Genomic DNA, 8,896 nt, shown 5'->3' with positions numbered 1-8,896 from the left:
CTCCCCTCCTTTTATTTCCTTCCTCCTGCTCCAGCTTTTCTCTCCATTCGCCTTTTCTTTTCCTTCTCTTCTGTTTGAATTTCATGACTGCAGCATTCTTTACCTACTCAAACTGAAACCAAAAATGATATGAATTCTGCTACTTGCTACTTCCTATGAATCTGTTACTGTAAATGCTAGGGATGTGGATTGTTGTGAATGAAAATGAAATATTGAATATCTTTTATTTACTTATCTTGTTGCTAAAGAGAATACTGAATTTTAAAGAGTACTAAAGAAATAGACTATTCCGGCTCCCAGTTGGAGTCTACCATCATTATGACTGGGACTTCATTGCAAGGGCATGAGATACTAATTACATTTTGCCCATAATCAGGAAGCACAGAGAGAGAAAAAAATCAGGTTTTCTGTTCTTGTTCTCTCCATTTTTTTTAAAAAAATATTCATTTATTTTTGTTTGTATGAGCACACTGTCACTTTCTTTGGACACACCAAAGAGGGCATCAGATCTCATTAGAGATAGTTATGAGGTACCATGTGGTTGCTGGAAATTGAGCTGGGAATTGAACTCAGGACCTCTGGGAAAGTAATCAGTGCTCTTAACCACTGAGCCATTTCTCCAGCCCTCCTGTTCTTCCTTTTGTTTCTTTTGAGGTATCAGACGATTGGATGGTGTCACTCACATTTAATGTATGTCTTTTCACTTCTAGTCACTATCCGATAACTTATTCATACACATGCTCAAAGGATTGTTTCCACAGTGATTCAAAATCTGTCAAGTTGACGACCAAGATTAATTATGATAATTATTCAGAAGAACACATGGGTAAGATGAGATAGCTCAATTTATCCAATGACATACGACTCAATAATTGGAACATTATTCCCAAGAAAGGAATTCTATACAGTACCTACTATCAGCAAACCACAGTGGAAGCCATCAGATTATTTGTTATGCATTTTGTGACCTGTGCCCTAGTTCTTTTCTTCATGTCTTGTCAATTAGTGTGGTTGACTTAAGGGTTAACATAGGCTTTGAGTCTCATGCGTTCTACATGAGGATCTCTGTTAGTTTCGCAGTGTATCAGTCGTGTGATTACAGAAATATCCCCTTCTCTCTCATTCCCTGTGTGTTAGTTGCTTTGTTTGCTTTTTTTATTTTAAGGCACCTGTTCTTTCCTGCAGCTACTCAAAGACTCTTCAGTGTCCTCTTGAAGACCAAAGAATCCCGCAGGCAGTTTGACAAACAGTTCAGGAGAGGCAGCTTGAGCAACTCTTGCCTAGGGTCTAACACTAAAGTAGCAGATTGACAGGAGAGTTGTCATCTAATGTCCCAGAAGTCAAGGATTGCACCATTTATACTAAGAAATAGACAACACGCTACTCCTTACAGATGTTTATGAATAATTTTTCTTTTACAAGGGAGCCAAAGTGGTTTATTTATTCTTTAAATTACCTTGGACTAACACATCCATCATTTTCTTCCTAGTTTGCTGAATATATTCTGTCCCTTACCTTTCTGAACAGAAAATTCTGGGTGCTAGTCCATGAACTGCTCTCTTATCTGTTTTTATAGCAGATGTTCTGTCCTAATTTCTGTGAGACTTTCAATCTTATTAATACATTTATATATATATATAAAATAGATATAGATATAGATTAATATTCTATAGACAATCTATAGATATTTTAAATATCTATATTAAAAATATAGATATTTATCCTGGAATATATTGATAATCATTTCATAAAAAACAGATGCATGTTTTTGCACTAAGCTAGATTAGTTGATATTTTGGCTTAGGTGTGAAAGGGATTATTGTTTTGAGATTCTTACATTCATAGTGAAATAAGTCAAGCAAACTCTTCAGACACTATAAATTCTATTCACCTCCACCAAAGGCTTAAAACTCTGTTCTTAGAAACATTAAAAAAAATCACCATTTACAGAAAACATTATAAGTGAAACAAAACCTTCAGAAAAGTACTTAAGTTTTTGCATCTCTGTGTTAAGTTTTAGTTCTGTGCAATGTAGTTGTAAAAGCTAACATTCACAATTATCTATTATTTGTTTATGACTAGAATGACTAGAAGAACTTTAGGGACTCCAAGTACAAAGTAATATTAAGGAAATAGAAATATTTATTAATCTGGTTGCTTCATATATATTGTACATAAATACATTATTTATGTATTTTGTAATTAAAATCATTGTTTTGCTTATATATTCAAAACAAAAATTTTAAAACAATAAGGAAATGGAAATATTATTTACCTTGATTTGATGATAGCACATCTGTTATGCCTCTGAAATGATCACAGTATATACAATGAAAAATATATTATATATTTTGCATAAAGTATTGCACATATATATTTTAATTAAAATATTATAAATTTATATTTTATACACTCCAAAATGTATACATTATAAATATACAAATATATTAATGTATATGTATTTTTTATATCTATCTATATCTATATATATATATATAGAGAGAGAGACTATTATACAAGAAACAAAATAAAATGCAGTTTACTGAGGTTTTAGTGTTTATTTATAATATTTGGGATGTAGTACTTGTTTAAAGCTAAGTTAATTTAAAATATCTTTTCTAAACATCAGAGGATATTGATCATTACAATTGGTTACAAAGTAAGCTATAAGATAAAATATTTTCAAAGGATTGTGGACTATAAAATGTAAGAATAAAAACATATTCCCTATTTTAAATATTGATAGGGTGATATTGAGATTTATTTTCAGATATAGTAAATGAAATGACTGAAAAACATGCCAAAAACAATCCCAGAGTTCCTAAGTGTTTTTCTGTGTATTTACTACTATTCCCTTGCTTTATATCTGGACATATTCAGTAAAGTTAGTCCATTCTGATAAATGGTCATTCACCAAAGTTGTTACTTTTAGTAAATGTTTTCATCTGATTCAATTTTGTCAACTTACCCCACTTTTCAAAACTGTTGTACTTCCTGTCACATCTTTCGTCATCTTAGATCTTGAGTAAAGAAGGATGTCAAGATATCAAATCATCTCTTCCATTCTGTGTCATTTGTATTCTCTGGTGCTTGCTGGTGAAAGAAGGGATTGGTTTTAGCTAAGTGAGTTTTGCTTTCTTGACAATGAGAATTCTGGAGCAGATAGTACACTTATTTTTTCCCCTCTCAAATAGCAGTATTTGAAACACTGGACAGCACAGTGGAAATTAAAATGACAAAAAATGTATTATACAGGACTGATATGTTTAAAAAAGCTAGAACATGTTTATTTCTGGTCTCAACAAGGTAACACTGATAACATTGCTTAATTGCAATTGTCACTACATTTTAAGGTTTTTCTGCACTATTGACGTGTGAAGGCTATAGGGTATGTTAACTTTAAGCACAGTAAATGAAAATGTATGTTGGAAGGCCAGAGTCTTTTTTATGCTCCCCTTCCATTCTTTGACCCAGGACAAACATATATGTACTTAATAGATTCAGAATAAATGTTCATGTACACTTAGCTTTAAGAGGATTTCTTACCACTTACATTCTCTAACTGAAAGTATTACTAATATTTCACACACACATATACATATACACACAAAAACTAAATAATTTGAAACAAATAGTCAACAAATTCTTTTTTATTTTTTTTAATTCTATATCCTTTTACAGTCCAGACTTCAGCCCCCTCACAGTCTTCCCCCAACCCTCATGGCTCCCCATCCCATACTCCCCTTTCCCCTCCCCCATCTCTAAGAAGATGTCTCGACCACCCGCCCCCACCCCACCAGACCTCCCAACTCTCTCTCAAGAGTTATTTGTACCTTCTCTCACTGAGGCCATACTAGGCAGTCCTCTGCTGTATATGTGTTGGGGACCTCATACCAGCTGGTGTATGCTGCCTGGTTGGTGGCTTAGTGTCTGGGAGATCTAAAAGGTCCAGTTCAGTTGAGATTGTTAGTCTTCCCATGGGACCTCTGTCTTCCTCAGATTCTTCCAACTTTTCCCCAACTCAACCCAGGGGTCCCAGGCTTCTGTCCATTGCAAATGACTCTTCCAGATTCATGTTGGGCCTCTCAGAGGGCAGCAATGCTAGGCTCCTATCTGTAAGCACCACAACATCAGCCACAGGGACCTCGGCCTTGCATTGAGCTGGATCTCAGTTTGTGTCTGTCACTGGACTTCCTTTCTCTCATGTTCTTCTCTGTTTTTTCTCTGCAATTCCTTCAGACAGGATTAATTCTGTGTCAGAGCTTTGACTGTGGGATGGCAACCTCAGCCCTCCACTTTATGTCCTGTCCCTCCACTTCTATAAGATCCCCTTCCTTACTGTAGAGCTGGAGAATATCTCACCTCCCAGGTGTCCAGTATATTCTAGAGCATCTCTAACCAACTACTTCCCAAGGTTGCCTGGTTCTATTCTTTCTGCTATTTCTCAGGGCCGCCGTTAGGGGACAGGAAAGGGAAGAGAAGAACACAAAATATTCTTAAACAGATATACAGTCAGCTAAGTCAGTAAAAGATCGGATTTTTTAAAAAGACTCAATTAAATATGTATGCTGTCATTTAAATAATCCACATACCATTTTCCATTTACATTTCCCCATACATCATCTTCGAATGAGATGGGTTTTGATTGGTTGTATTTAAATATTTATAAAACTCACCCCTGCCTGGGAAGGAGCTCAAGACCTCTCCCATAGCCAGAGACAGTTTGGCAGGCAGGAGGTCAATCATAACCAGGCTTGAAGAAAAGATACTGCCTGCCCTTGTCCCAATACCTAGAATAACTGGGAACCCCACTGGGACATCCCAATCTAATAAGAGAGAAAGTGGAAAAGAGTCTTGAACACATGAGCACAGAGAAAATTTTCATGAACAGAACACCAATGGTTCAGGCTCTAAGACCAACAATTGACAAATGGGACCTCATAAAATTGAAAAGCTTCTGCAAGGCAAAGTACACTGTCAGTAGGACAAAACAGTAACATACAGAATGGGAAAAGATCTTTACCAACCCTACATCTGATAGAGGCTAATATAAAAAATATATAAAGAACTCAAAAGATTAGAATCCCCAAAAATCCAATAATCCAATTAAAAGATGGGGTACAGAGCTAAAAAAGAATTCTCACCTGAGGAATCTCAAATGGTCGAGAAACACCTAAAGAAATGTTCAACATACTTAGTCATCAGGGAAATGCACATCAAAACGACCCTGAGATTCTACCTTACATCAACCAGAGTAGTAAAGATCCAAAACTCAGGTGACAGCAGATGCTGTTGAGGATATGGAGAAAGAAGAACACTTTTATTCCTGGTGGCATTCAGGTGGTTTCTCAGAAAATAGAAAATAGTTCTGTCTGAAGATCTAGCTATAACACTTCTGGGAATGTACCCAAAAGATTCTCCAACATATAACAAGGACTCATGCTCCACTATGTTCATAGGTCCCATATTTATAATAGCCAGAAGCTGGAAAGAACCTAAATGTCCCTAAACTGAAGAATGGATACAGAAAATGTGGTACATTTACGCAACTGAATATAATTCAACTATTAAAAAATGACAACTTTATGAATTTTGAAGCCAAATGGATGGAATTGGAAAGTATCATCCTGAGTAAGATAACCCAGTCCCAAAAGACATGCATGGTATGTACTCACTGATAAGTGGATATTAGCTCAAAAGCTCAGAATATCCATGGTATAACTCATAGACCAGGTGAAGTCTAACAAGAAGGAAGGTCAAATTTGGATGATTCAGTCCCATATAAAAGGGGGAACAAAATAATCACAGGAGGCAGAAGGAGGGAGGGACCAGGGTAGGAGAGAAAAGAGAGAGGGACAAAAGGAAGGGCAGGACCAGGCATGAGAAGAAACAGGAGATAAATCCAGAGGACTAGGAGAATGAATGTCCCAGATGCCAGGTATTTGAGAGACACCCAGGACCCAATGGGAATGACATTAGCCCAAATATTCAAGAGTGGAGGAAATAAAACCTGAAGAGGCTACCTCCAGTAGATAGACATTTCCCCCAGTGGAGTGATGGGGCCACCCACCCATCTCAAAAATTCTAATCCAGAATTGTTCCTGTCTAAAGGTAACACAAACACAAAAATTTAAGCAGAGGGTGAAGGAAAGGTCATCTAGAGACTGCCCCACCTAGGGATCTACCCATCTTCAGACACCAAGTGCCTACACTCTTGCTGTAACCAAGAAGTGCTTGCAGACGGGAGCCTGGTATGGCTGTCCTCAGAGAGGTTCTTCCAGCATCTAAGACAGACGTAGATACTCTCAGCCCAACACTGGACTAAACCTGGGTTCCCCAATGGAAAATCTAGGGAAAGGAGTGAAGGAGATGAAGTTGGGATTCATAGTATGATAAGAGATTAATCTTAGAATAAACAAAATGTACTCTCATTGAAGAATTGGCAGAGGAAGTCAGAAAATGGAGTGCCAGTGTTTGGATAGTAGCAATTTCAGAATATTTTGTTCTGTTTTTCTAACTATCCTTAAATATAGTTAACCTTAAATATTGAGTTCTTCATTCAAATATTATTGATGTGTTTATGTCTTATAAAATTCACTGTGTCTACGTTTTCTGTATCAAGCTTTCCTTTCTAACTCCTGAAGCTGCTTTTTCCATTGCTTCTTATCATGTGCTCATTACCAAAGGAGGCAGCTGAATGTCTGCTTTCATCCGTATGCTCACAGTATACTATTTTTACTCAATGTCTCATTCTTATATCTGACATACTTTTCTCAAGATTTTCATATAGATTTCTTCTGAACTCTTTACATGGTCTTTCACTCATGTTGGTTTCTCTTGGTATTTTATGTTTATGTATGTATGGGTGGAAAACTTTACAATGTTCATGTGAGTTTAGGAATTATTATTGCTTATTCTTCCCCTATATTTAATTATTCTTACCTCACCTAGTGTCCTATCATTCTATAGTCTAGTCTTATCTATTCTCATCTACATAACTACTTATTATTATATCTATATCATCTATACATATATATGTGCTCGTGTCTTCAGTCTTCATCTCTCCTTTATCTCTTCACCTAAGTTCCGTTTACATTATTTTCACTTATACATTCTACAAACATCCTGTATTCTAGCTTGTATTATCTGTTGTCCCTCACCTTGACCTCTCTTTCCTGATTTAAGTTAATGGACCACTACCATCTACATAAAATATTCAAGCTGTAAACCACATCCTTGAATCTGCCCACTTCTCTTTTGGCATTCAATTCATCATCAAGTACTACCAGTTCTAACTTTTTTTTTCTTTTTCCAAAGATCCATTCATTCACTTATATATATATAAGTACGCTGCAGCTGTCCCCAGACACACCAGAAGAGGGCACCGGATCTCTCCACAGATGGCTGTGAGCCACCACGTGGCCGCCGGGAATCGAACCCAGGACCTCTGGAAGAGCAGCCGGGCGCTCCCAACCGCTGAGCCATCTCTCCAGCCCCTAACTTTTTAATATGTTGTGTCTTTTCATCTTATTTTTCCATTGCACCGTCATCCGAAAATGTGAGCATAACTTGAAATATACCATTTCTAAGAAGAAATATTCAAAGGATATAGGTCTTTACCTCTGGATAGTCAGTGACAGCTCTGTACAAAATAAACTCCTTACATTAGGTTTGGTTTCATCCTCATGATGATGACAACATTCCACAGAGTCTTTAACTAAGGTACAATTCAAATGATGTGTGAGCTAGAAATAAACCTTTGCACTGATAGTCACTGGGATGTCAGCATAGCTTCTTATCACAGGATAAGCTATCTCACTTGACCATCACAGTGGATTCAAAGTAATATGGATGATAGCCCCAAATTCACACTTCTCTCACAAACCATTCCTCACAGAATGCCCTTTAAGAACTCTTTCCAATTTCTGACTTTCTATTGCTTCTAATATATTTAGCCAAATCTTCTCCCTGGCTTCAAAGATCCTATAGGTCCTAACCCCCACCTGCATCTCAGATATCTTATGGCTCCAAGCTCATTTGATATATCTTCTCTCAGATATGTGCAACTGAGTTGAGGATCCATAATCCTTTTGTTTTGGTTTTTTTTTTTTTTTTTTGCATCTCCTAGGTGTTGATGTGATTGTCTCTTTATCACTTTTCAGGCACTAATCTGATCTCTGACATCAGCACCTTTCTTCCTCACTTACTAATTTTTATATTGTCTCACTCTTCTCTCATTTAATAGTTAAAATATTTCGAAAACATTATGAAGACACTATAAGATACAAAAGCAAGGTGACTAGTTTTCCATAGTTTTTAATTTGGTAGTATATTTGTGCTGCTGTTACCAGGGTGTCCCATAACAAGGTATCAATACATGAGAACACCAAATAAACAACTCTGGAAATGGTTTCATGGAATAGCCTCTGCTTTATTACATGTGAGCAACCACTTATATATTAGAAGCTTCTCATCTGTAATTGTCAGCATATTACCTCACACTGAATAGTTGAGAGCTCATTCCACTAGGGGCTCTGTGTGGAAGAAGCACATTGAAGGAGACATGGAGAGTATGGGCTCATCTGCAGGCTATATCCTCGTTATTAATGCTACTTCAGAATTCAACATTTTTACTTTTGGGCCTTATTTAGAGATTCAGTGTGTCAAGTAGACTGACTGCAGGCCAAGCCTGAGTCTCTGATGCATAGGCTATATTTTTATTATAAACACCTAAGACTCAGAGCAATGGAATGAGCAATGAGCAAATTGTTGTTGAATTGAATTGTCTCCAAACAGCCTCTCACCCTCACCTATTTATGATTAACACATAAATCCAAAAAAGCATGTAAATCAAAACTCCATATCCTTTTACCTTTTATAAAGAATAATCTATAAC

Source organism: Rattus norvegicus, chromosome 4 (genome assembly GCF_036323735.1).
Source record: "Rattus norvegicus strain BN/NHsdMcwi chromosome 4, GRCr8, whole genome shotgun sequence".
Lineage (NCBI taxonomy): Eukaryota > Metazoa > Chordata > Mammalia > Rodentia > Muridae > Rattus > Rattus norvegicus.
The sequence above is the reverse complement of the archived record's forward strand: the minus strand, read 5'-3'. Positions refer to the sequence as shown.